At 40.4% G+C, this 12280-nt stretch overlaps 1 pseudogene; it reads left to right on the top strand.

Annotated features, from left to right (window-relative positions):
- LOC103663099 overlaps positions 1–11161 on the top strand; it is a 28990-nt pseudogene extending 17829 nt beyond the window's left edge.
- Positions 11162–12280: the final 1119 nt, after the last annotated feature.

The raw sequence follows: 12280 nt of genomic DNA, 5'->3' as shown, positions 1-12280 counted from the left end.
AGTAATAGAGTACCCATCCCACCATTTGCATTTAAGTTCACTTTGGGTCTTCTTAATAAATATCATCCTCTTTTTCTGTTCTATGAAATAATTGTATAAGATGGGGACAGTAGTTTCTGAAGAGTTTGGAGAACATTAACTATAAAACCAGTGTCTTATTGGGGGAGAAGTAGTAGAAGTTGACTACTGAGTCATTTTTAATTCCAGTGGTTTATTAGTTTTCAGCCTTTTGAGTCAGTTTTAGGAATTTCAATCTTTTCAGAAAATCGTATATTTCATCTATGTTTTAAAAGTTTTTTGGCATAAAGTTGATGATAGTATTCTCTTATATATTTTAGAATCTCTACTATATCTGTAGTATGTCTTCCTTATTTCTATCATGATGGATACGCCTTCTTCATTTTTCAGTTTTTGGATTGATCTCATAAGCAGTTTGTAATTTTGTCTTCTCAGAGAATCAGCTTTTGATTTGTTGAACACCTCTACTGTTTCTCAGTTTTCTATTTTATTAACTCTTTGTTCTTGCCTCTATTACTCAACATTATGGTTATAAGTTGGGCTCTGGAATCAGAATGTCTGGATTCATATCCTAGCTCTACTTAGAGCTCAGTTGTGTGACTCTGTTCAAGTGACTTAGCCTCTGTACCTCTTGTAAAATCAGAACATAATAGTGACTACCTCACAGATTGTTCATGATAAGCTCAGCTTTCATAACTGCTCCTTTAAGTAGACTCTTTGCTGATTGTGAGATTCTATGTATTGGAATAAGCTTATTCAATTTTTCTGTAGGTTTTTTTTTTTGCTACATATGTATGTAATTATATATCTTTTTCTTTTTTTGAGAGAGCGAGAGAGCGAGCGCGCACACATATGGGTGGAGGAGGGAGGGGCAGAGGGAGAGAGAGAATCCCAAGCAGGCTCCATGCTCAGTGCGGAGCCTGATATGGGGCTCGATCTCATGACCCTGAGATCATGACCTGAGCTGAAATCAAGAGTTGGACACTTAACGGACTGAATCACCCAGGTGCCCCTTAATGTATATTTTTTGAGTGAGGCATATTAAGACCTCCAACATAATAATGCATTTGTAAATTTCCCTTTGTGATAGGATAATTTTTTACAAGTATTTCTCTTTTTTTATTGTGGTAAACATACACAACATAAATTTTACCATTTTAACCATTTTAAGTGTACAATTTAGTGGCATTAAATACATTCACATTGTTTTGCAATGATCACCACTATCTACTTTCAGTATCTTTTTGTCATCCCAAATTGTAACCATTTAACAATAAATTCTCATCCTCACCTCCCCCCAGCCCTGGCAACATCTATTCTGCTTTCCGTCTCTATGAATTTGACTATTCGAGATACTACATACAAGTGGAATTATACAATAGTTGTCCTTTTGTGTCCTACTTATTTCACTTAATGTCCTCAAGGTTCACCCATGTTGTAGCATGTGACAGAATGCTATTCTTTGGATAAATTTTTCTTAATGTTTAGCATTAAGTGCATCCAAGTTCATGACAGTAATATGTTCCTGGCAAGGTTTTCCTTTTTATCAGTTAATAAGAGCTATCTTTATAGAGCTTAGGGTCTGTACTAGTTGAGGGCACCATGTCACTTGACCATCAGATGACTGTAGGTTTGTTGTATGAAGCACCTAGGCACACACATTGGTCCAGTAGGCTTAGGCCTTGGTGTAAGTTCTATTACCCAAACCTATCATTATTATCAGTCCTGGATGACTGGTCCTGGTCATCACACCTGGCTCTTAACTTGGACCCACTCACCTGACCCAGAAGGACTGTCTACTCTGCATATCTAATGGCCTTTATAGGGTTTTTCTGTTACTGTGTTTTGCTTTGATTTCCATTTAATATCTTACTAATGTTGCTACAGCAGGCTTATTTTAGGTAATATTTTCTCAGTATATTTTTACCATTCTTTTAACTTTCAACTTTCTATGTCATTATGTTTCATATGTGTCTCTTATAAACACCTTATAGTAGCTGGAATTTGTTTAGTTTTCAATATTCCAAATACATGAGAGTGTCCAACTTTTTATAGGTAATAGTAAATGTCATCCCTTTACTTTTGTGATTACTGACATATTTAGACTCATTTCTTTTTTTTTTTTTAAAGATTTTATTTATTTATTCGACAGAGATAGAGACAGCCAGCGAGAGAGGGAACACAAGCAGGGGGAGTGGGAGAGGAAGAAGCAGGCTCATAGCGGAGGAGCCTGACGTGGGGCTCGATCCCATAACGCCGGGATCACGCCCTGAGCCGAAGGCAGACGCTTAACCGCTGTGCCACCCAGGCGCCCCTAGACTCATTTCTACTGTCTTAGTCACAAAAATATATTATGCTTCTTTCCCATTCCTTACCTACCTTCTATTTCATTGAGCATATTACCTTTACTTGTCCCATCTTTTCCTCTCTACAGCTGGGAGTGATCCATTCCATTTCTATTGTTTTCTTTGGCTATTCTTTAATATGTGCCCTTAATGTAGCAAAATCCAGAAAGAAAACCTGTCATTTATTTGAACAATATATAGACCTTAAGATGCTTTTAATAAACATTTCCTTTATATTTTCATATTTGTTGCAATTTTAGGTTCACTTTGAATTTTTTTTATTTTAATGTTTTTTTAATTATATTACGTTAGTCACCATACAGTACATCCCTGGTTTCTTATGTAAAGTTCGATGATTCATTAGTTGCGTATAACACCCAGTGCACCATGCAATACGTGCCCTCCCCACCACCCATCACCAGTCTATCCCATTCCCCCACTCCCCATGCCTCTGAAGCCCTCAGTTTGTTTCTCATAGTCCATAGTCTCTCATGCTTCATTCCCCCTTCTGATTACCCCCCCTTCTTTATCCCTTTCTTCTCCTACCGATCTTCTTAGTTCTTATGTTCCATAGATGAGAGAAATCATATGATAATTGTCTTTCTCTGCTTGACTTATTTCACTTAGCATTATCTCCTCCAGTGCCGTCCATGTTGCTGCAAATGTTGTGAAATCGTTCTTTCTGATACCTGAGTAATATTCCATTGTATATATATATGGACCACAACTTCTTAATCCAGTCATCTGTTGAAGGGCATCTTGGTTCCTTCCACGATTTAGCTATTGTGGACAATGCTGCTATGAACATTGGGGTGCATATGGCCCTTTTCTTCACTACGTCTGTATCTTTGGGGTAAATACCCAGTAGTGCAATGGCTGGGTCATAGGGTAGCTCAATTTTTAACTTTTTAAGGGACCTCCACACTGTTTTCCACAGTGGCTGTACCAACTTGCATTCCCATGAACAATGTAGGAGGGATCCCCTTTCTCCACATCCTCTCCAGCAATTGTTGTTTCTTGCCTTGTCAATTTTTGCCATTCTAACTGGCGTAAGGTGGTATCTTAGTGTGGTTTTGATTTGAATTTCCCTGATGGCTGATGATTTTGAACATTTTTTCATGTGTCTGTTAGCCATTTGTATGTCTTCATTGGAAAAGTGTCTGTTCATATCTTCTGCCCATTTTATGATTTGTTTATTTGTTTGTCACGTATTGAGTTTGAGAAGTTCTTTGTAGATCTTGGATACCAGTCTTTTATCTGTAGTGTCATTTGCAAATATATTCTCCCATTCGGTGGGCTGCCTCTTAGGTTTTTTTGACTGTTTCCTTGGCTGTGCAGAAGCTTTTTATCTTGATGAAGTCCCACAAGTTCATTTTATCTTTTGTTTCTCTTGCCTTTGGAGATGTGTCATGAAAAATGTTGCTTTGGCCGATGTCTTAGAGGTTGCTGCCTATGTTCTCCTCTAGGATTTTGATGGATTCCTGTCTCACATCGAGGTCTTTCATCCATTTGGAGTTTATCTTTGTGTATGGTGTGAGAGAGTGGTCAAGTCTCATTCTTTTGCATGTAGCTGTCCAATTTTCCCAGTACCATTTATTGAAGAGACTGTCTTTTTTCCACCGGATGTTTTTTCCTGCTTTATCAAAGATTTGTTGCCCAAAGAGCCGATTCACTTTGAGCTTAATCCCCTAAATTTTAGTAATTATTATCAATAATAGTCAATTATCTTTCAAATTTACCAAAAGTTTATCAGTTGCTTTACTTCGTACTGTGTCTTACACATGGTGACATGTGTCTCAGGAAGGGGTTGTAAAGAGTTAACTACCTTTTGTTTGTCCTCTCTCTTAACGACTAGTTTAGCTCCATAAAGATTGCTTTGTTGAGACTAATTTTTCTTAAGCATTTTGAAGATATTTGTGACTTCTAGCATCTACTGTTTTAAACCTCCTGAGGAACTAATTGTCTTTCCTTTATATGTGTTCTGTCTCTTTTTGATACATTTTAGGATTTTCTCCTTATCCTTAAGTTCAATAGTACTGAAATTATGTCTAGGTGTGGGCTTAATTTATTTGGTTTAGTACTTGGTCAGCCCCCTTGTGTCTGAGGACTGGTGGCTTTTTAAGGGTTTACAGTTTGAGGGGAAGAGAGCACACTCCCATGGATTATAGGTTTATGAGATAATTACCCAAAGATATGACAATTTAGTGGAAGCCAGGTGACCCCACAGAGCAGAAACCTAAACACAGTTTGTGCCTGCAAAGAAAAGGCCATCTTGGCCTATATCCTGCCAGGCTAGCACTTGCTTAACTCCATACTCCCCCTCCCCCCCCCTTCTGATGCTTGGGTTTCAAGAGTCTCATCAGGCCATAGGAACACCAGCTTGTCATGACAGCCAGGAGCAGGGACCTGAAGCCCACTGAAGCCCTTAGTGGCAGGCATTAACCCCTTAGTGGAGAGATCTGGACTGTCCCAGGAAGAAAGGCTGGGGCAGCCAAGGGGCACTAAGAGGGTTGGGACAGCAGCAAATTAGTAACTCAGGCAGAATTACTTCAGTATTTGAAGGAACACTCTACAGGGGCAGATACACTAAAACTCAGCTTACTCTGCACTATTTACCTAAGTCAGATTTTCACATGTCCTGCTGTAGGACTTAGGATGGTGACCATAATTTCTCAGCATGCTTGCCTCTCTAAATGCTAAAAGAAAGAAGGGAAGGAATTAAGAAATATTTTCTTCTTTCTCATCCATAAGCACATAACCCTGTGGTTTTCCAGTGCCCAGGGTATGATCAGCGGTGGATTTCTGCACTTATGGGCTCACAGCAGCCCAGCTCCTCTAGGCCTTCCTAGACATTTGATTTGTTTTTCCTGAGCATGCTTTTAGAGGCTGCTTGCTCACCTCTCCAGGCTAGGATCTCTTGGATGATACCCCTCTTCAGTGTGATCTCTGTGGACCCTTAGGGGAAATATACAGACATTTGTATTAGGCAATTTGACAAGACAACCAATGACTTAATGATTATCAAGATATGACATTCATTCTGAAGCCTGGAGCTAAGGTGGGACCAGTTAGAGAAACATAGGTATTCTGTTGTAATAATACCTCTGGGAAGGCTTACTGCCATTCTTTGTGAATGGCAAGGATCTTTGTGGAGCCATGTGGAGGCCATGCAGGGTCCTCCTGCTCTGTCTAAGCTTGAGTCTATTGCCACAGATTGCTTTTGATGAGCAAAACCTTTTTTTCCCCTTTATCTCCTGGAATACATTCTTAGTCTCTTCTGTCTCCTTTCTCTCATCCTTATTCCTTCTTTCCATAGGTTCTCTGCTGTGAGTGCAGTTTCCTGCATTACAGTGGAAGCCATTGATGACTTAATTCACAAGAAATGTACATTACTGATGCTGCTTACAGATCTGCGTATGAAATGTGCATCTTCAGTTGAAGGTCATGGCACAATTCCATGTGCAGCCTGCTGCAGCCCAATTCAGTAGGAACTCTCCTGAATGAATTACTCAATTAGGCAACATACAGGGACATCTACTGTTTAAGGTGTGCTTAAGAATAGCTCAAGCCATTCAGTCCTTCTAATCTGAGATACACATTCTGTTGTATCTTTCAAAAGGTGTAATGTAGCAGGGTAAGTTCATTCTAGATGAAACAACATATGTGCATCAACACAACTTTTTTGAGCACCACTTCCTACCAGCAAGCAATGCAAGATAAAGTATAAGCCAGTATTCCTATCTTCTAGAAGTTTACTGTCTAACTGCAGTTCGAAGGGTAGCACCTATGAAATAACCAAAGAACAGGACACAGCAAATAATTGTTAAATAGTATAGAATACTCCAAGAGCTACAGAAGTGTGTATATGAATGAGTCTAATTGTATAAACAATTATTGATTCCATAAATAGTTATCGGGCAGCCTCTCTTGTAGGGCATCCTGCCCCTAGTTGCTCTGTAGGACCTACTACAAATAGAAGCTGCCTCTTTGCTCTCAGGGAGCTTACAATTGCTTTAGGGTGACCAGATGGATAGGCACGTTGAAAAGTGAATAACCCTTGCAGCATTTCTTCAAGACTTCAAGCTCTTACAGGTCTAGGAGGCACTCCTTTTCTTTTCTTTTTCAGTTTCTTTCCTTTTATTTTGAAATTGAAACAACAAAATAAAGTGGTTCAGCTGAAACATCCTTCAGGGAAAAGTGGGGTCTTCATCAGTTAAAAAACAAGTTCCGGAACTTAAAGCCAGCTGCTCTACCACCCTCAGACACAGCAGAGAGCAGATGAGAAGGAGGAAGGGCATAATCAAAATGAGGGCTGGCGATGGTCACTGAATTTCAGCAAAGGTCAGTTTTCAAGGTTTCTGCAATTACAGATGAAAAAGGTAGCATTTAAATTGAGAAATAATCACTAGCAGACAAACTGCTGACCTACGTAGGTAGCATGCCTAAAAATCTGTTCCTTTTCTTGGGGGAAGTGATGACTTAGGACAAGGGGTAGTCCCAGCTTGCTTTTGGTTTCTTCTGCTTTTTGGAAGCAGGTTGGTGTGGGGGACAGTGACTTGATTCCTCCTCACTCATAATCTCGATGAGATCTTGTGATTTTTACCATTTGTATGTTCCTGACTCCCAAGTTCACATCTTCATCCCAGTTCTTACTTCCGAGTTTTTGACTTGTGCATCCAGCTGCCTTACTTGACTATCTCAAAGGCATCTCAAGCTCATCAGGTCTAAAGCAAAATTCACCTTTTTCCCCCCCCCCACCAAACCCACTCCTTGTTCTGTGTTTCTCTCAATAATGCCATCACTGTCTACTTAGCTATTGTAGGCAGAATCCTGGAAGGTATCCTTGACTTCCCGATCACCTTCTTTCCGATATAACTTATGCAACCCCTTGTAGATCCAACCTGCTCAGGATTACCTGTGCCTTCCCTTTTTTCCACTGAGACTGCCTTAGTTCACTTCATATATGGTTCCCAACAGTTGCTTCCTGACATGCCTCTAAGCCTAGGGTCTGACCTTCCTTTCAATCTACTCTTGCCTCAATTAAAGTTACAAAAGGCAAGTCTGATAAGGTAATACCCTTCTTTATAGTCCTTTAAAAATTCCCCATTAGTGTGAGGATAAAAGATGGGCTTTTCAACACAGCGCATTCTTCCTTATTCAGCTCATGCTGTTTCCCCATGCCCACCTCTTACCTCTTCCCTACACACCAGCCATACTCCATGCACTGAGCATTCTCTTCCTGCAGCCTTTTGCATGCTACTCTGCAAGAAAGGATCTTTCCTCCCTCCACCTGGCTCAATTTCAGCATTTCTTCAAGACTGCTCTGGTGATACCTCTTTCAGGAAACTTTCCCTGCTTGACCTCCTTCATCATCTATCAAAACCGCAGACTGTGTTAGGCACTGTCCTCCGTGTTTCCTTCAGGACATTATGCATTAAAATTGTTCATTTTAATAGATAGTGTTTGGCTTCCAGGGAATTTTAAAACTCTTCAGTGCAGGAAATCTATCTCCTCCATTTGTATCCCTAAAGTTTAGCTCAGCCCACACATACTGAAGAATCAATGACTGTTTGCTTAACAAATGGATGACAGATGTACTATTTTTTTTTTTAAATGATTTTTTATTATATTATGTTAGTCACCATACAGTACATCCCCGGTTTCCGATGTAAGGCTCGAGGATTCATTAGTTGTGTATAACACCCAGTGCACCATGCAATACGTGCCCTCCTTACTACCCATCACCGGTCTATCCCATTCCCCCACCCCCTCCCCTCTGAAGCCCTCAGTTTGTTTCTCATAGTCCATCGTCTCTCATGTTTCATTCCCCCTTCTGATTACCCCCCCTTTCTTTATCCCTTTCTTCCCCTACCGATCATCCTAGTTCTTATGTTCCATAGATGAGAGAAATCATATGATAGTTGTCTTTCTCTGCTTGACTTATTTCACTTAGCATTATCTCCTCCAGTGCTGTCCATGTTGTAGCAAATGTTGAGAACTCGTTCTTTCTGATAGCTGAGTAATAATGACAGATGTACTATTAAATGGTAATAATGATAGAGAATTCTGGGGAGGGAAAGATATTGGAGCTCTAGAGAAGGGAGGGTGGTCTAGGTGAAAGAAAAATTTTGAGCCCAAGTACAGGAGTGAGAATGCAAGTCAGGTAAGAAGACTGTGAGAATCAGCTGGTGTTTCAGAGGGAAGTGTAATCAGGTAGGTGGGGCCAGATTTTGGACAGTGTTCCTGGCCAGCCTCAGCAGCTTCTCCTCATTCAGTGATGAACTCCTGCTCAACTGCTGTCAAATGAACTTATTTCCTAAACATTTACTAAGTCCCAACTGTGTGCAAGATAATACATATAAGTATATAAAATTTTGTTCTGCTATGTTAATCTAGACTCTGGCTAGATTGCAAGCCTCTTTGAGGGCAAGGACAGTCTTTGTAAACTCTTTGGTCATTTAAAAAAGTTATTCAATATTTATTGAGAATCTGTGTGCTTGGAGCTGTGACAGACAAATACAAATGATGATGAGACCTCCTTGGTTTGATGAAGGTGACACCAACAAAGAAATATTAAAACATCACATTGGGTGCTCTACAAGAGCTAGTGGGCAGTCAAGACAGACTCAGAGGTAATGTAAGCTCAGCATACATTTCTCCACCTACTGTCCCAGTTGAGGAATGTCCTCTAAGTATCTTGATGGGAAGTCGTCACATGGGTTTCAGTGATGCTCATAGCTATGTAAATAATTCTTTTCTGATTTGAACCATTATCTTGGGTAGACACATATTTCTTTAAAAAATTATTTACTATCTCTGGGGCGCCTGGGTGGCTCAGTCGTTAAGCGTCTGACTTCGGCTCAGGGTGTGATCCCGGCGTTATGGAATCGAGCCCCACATCAGGCTCCTCCGCTAGGAGCCTGCTTCTTCCTCTCCCACACCCCCTGCTTGTGTTCCCTCTCGCTGGCTGTCTCTGTCAAATAAATAAATAAAATCTTTAAAAAAAAATTATTTACTATCTCTCTCCCTGCAATGCTAATCCATTGATTCTAGTTCTGGAAATATACAGAATAAATCTAATTAAAAGAGATAATTTGTCATTTTCCAAAAACATCTTCAGTTCTTTTAGTCCTCATTTGAGCTCATCTCCAGACACTTCTTAGGCCTGCTATTTTGGGTTTCCTTATTTTACAGCACACTTCAAGGAATACTGGATGTCTTGATGTTCACATTTGTAAAACAGTTTTTGAAGTTCAATAAACAAATGCAGTTAATATCTTCAAATGTTATGCCGCTTTCTAGAAAAGAACACGAGGTGAGTAAAGTGGTATAGCTATTATGTCAGCCCCAAAGCACTGCACAGGGTTGTGGAAAATCTACCGGAAGGGACCTTGGAGACTTACCTCGTTCAATTTCCTCATTGTACAGACAGTGAAGCTGAGATCCAGACAGATAAAGTGGCTCTAAAAGTGTACACAGTTAGTTTATTCCCCTGATCTTTGTGTGTTTCTACTTGGTATTTGAAGATGGGGCATGGGAGAGTTTGAGAGCTCATTGAAAAATGAAAATGCAGTAATTATCCTAATTAAAGGGGAATCTAAAACACTTGCTTAAAGCACTTTCCAAGGAACTGTTTATATAATTAATGCTGTTGCTTTTCCTCCCTTTCCTCGAAGCCTCAGGGATTGGCTACTCTGACCCACAGCTTTATCTGCCATGGACAGTCTTGTATGTCTGTGGTTTATTGGGTAATGATTTATATTTGCAAGGGAATGCTTGACTGGCATGGGCTGGGTTAGCTCAGCTAGAGAAACTTGCTAATGAAGCCAAGGTTGAGGGGTTTGGTCCCTGTGAGCCCCTTAGCTTTGCTGTGATCCTTAGCTGTAGCCGATACCCCTAATCCCCACCAGCCATCTCACATGTGTGGGCTTTTGAAAGCAGTAGGGTGCCTGGGTAGAGTGAAGAAGGAACATTCCTTCCAAATGCTCACCTACGGTGGAAAGCTATATGTGTAATAAATAAGGATGACTGTGGTAATTATTAAAGTGTATAGACCACTGTGCTGCTAGAATCATGCAAGTGTGCTTATACAGGTAATATTTAATTCTCAAAACTCTGTGAGATAAGTACTATTACAATCTCCATTTTAAAGATTGGGATGGTCAAATAACTTGTTCAAGTTTGACTGACTGACATGCATTAGGTCCTAGGATTCGACCTTGAGTTAGTCTGACTCCAGTGCCTACAGTCTAATTAAAGAAGCCACCGTCACCAGTGTGAATGCTTGGTTATGCATTGGTTCTCTCTGATTCCAAGTCCTGTACTTATTTGTCTGCTCTTATTTTATTGTTAGCTGGATTGGCAGAGATTATAGTACACTGCTTAAGAGCACAGACTCTGAGGCCAGAGTTCCTGGGTTTAAATCTTAGTTCCACCATGTATTATCTTTGTGACCAAGAGCAATTTATCAGACCTCTTTGTGCCTCATCTTTCTTATCTGTACAATAGCAACATAACAGGACCTACTTAGATTTCTCAAGGAGGGATTAAATTATTTAATACCATTAGGGGGTTTAAATAGCACCTAGTGTTTGGTGTTATTGTTGGACAATAATCCCACAGAGCCTCTGTTTGGCGTCTTAGTCTTTGAAAAATATACTCATTTACATTGCCCTATTGTTCCAGGTGGCATCACTCCCAAACTGCAGATCTGCATGCTCACAAAGAGAGGGGGAGAAGCTGGGCAGGAGCCAAGAGCCACTGGGGAATGTGTGTTGACAATAAGCACGGATTACTAAAAAAAATAAAAAGGCACTCATTAGAAAGTTGAAATTTTCCTCAATTCAGCCTCCTCCCTTCTTTTTGAACATGCCAGAATCTGATCAGTTTTAGATGCCGTTGTGCAACATTCTTCACTGGGAACAAAGAGCACGTATGTTGCGTTCCCTCCTGTGGCTGACCTGCTCCTATGCTCTTGTCTGACTCAAGCCACCCATGAACAGAATCCCTGGAAAGAGTAGTTCCCTTACATTAGGTGGTAATGCTCTCATTAATGACACATTGATGAGCAGCTGCTTTTTTACATTAGGTCAGTGGTCCTTTAATAATGTGGTTGGAATCAGACCAAAGGTTTTATTCTGTTTTGCTAGTAGAATGAGAACTACCTAAAACATTCTTTTTTTCCCTTGTCTGTTACCAGAAAAGTGACAACAGAGCATTTTTGGCTTTCCATTTGAATAGAACAACTCAAACTATATGTGACAGGTGGTTTTATTCCCTTTTCTTTTTTATTGTCTTTTGGTAGGTGATAAGCTTCAAAAAAAATCTTAGGGCTTCATCATAAATCTTAGTCCAGTGGTGTTCCCACAGATATCCACTGGTGAGGATATCCAGTCAGCCGGATTCTGAGTCTTCTATACCGAGGCATGGAGTTGCCCTCTCTAGGATGTCTCGTGACTTGGTTTCTGTTGGGCTGCTTGTGGGCAGTCTGGTTTGATGGTAGAGAATGACTGAGTTCTGAACAGCCAGAACTGGAACCTTTTAGATCTTTTAGAGTCCTACTGACACCCCGAACAACTTGGTCTCCACTTCATTTCCCAGTTGGGAAACGATGAGGCAGCTTCTGGGATGGAGGGATGAAGCTCTGTTTTCCAAGAAGCTGGCCCCATGGTGATAGATGCCTTGTTTGTCCTGATTACCTAAATAAAGGCCTGCTTGGGGGCCAGCAGAGCCTAGTTACACAGCCTCCTTTTTCTGTGGCCCATGAGATATCTAAGAAAGGGTCTTCCACCCTCTTATAAAAGTCCCTTATAGTTTTCTTCAAGGACATATAAGAAAGAGAAGCTTTGGAGAAATTCTTTAGGTTCTTTCCCAAACTACACAAATTAGAAACCAATCAAAGTAGTACTGGCTTGTTG

This window comes from Ursus maritimus, unplaced genomic scaffold (assembly GCF_017311325.1).
Source record: "Ursus maritimus isolate PB19 unplaced genomic scaffold, ASM1731132v1 scaffold_12, whole genome shotgun sequence".
In the NCBI taxonomy this organism is placed as follows: domain Eukaryota; kingdom Metazoa; phylum Chordata; class Mammalia; order Carnivora; family Ursidae; genus Ursus; species Ursus maritimus.
Note: the sequence above shows the minus strand (reverse complement) of the source record. Positions and strands in the feature narration are given on the sequence as shown.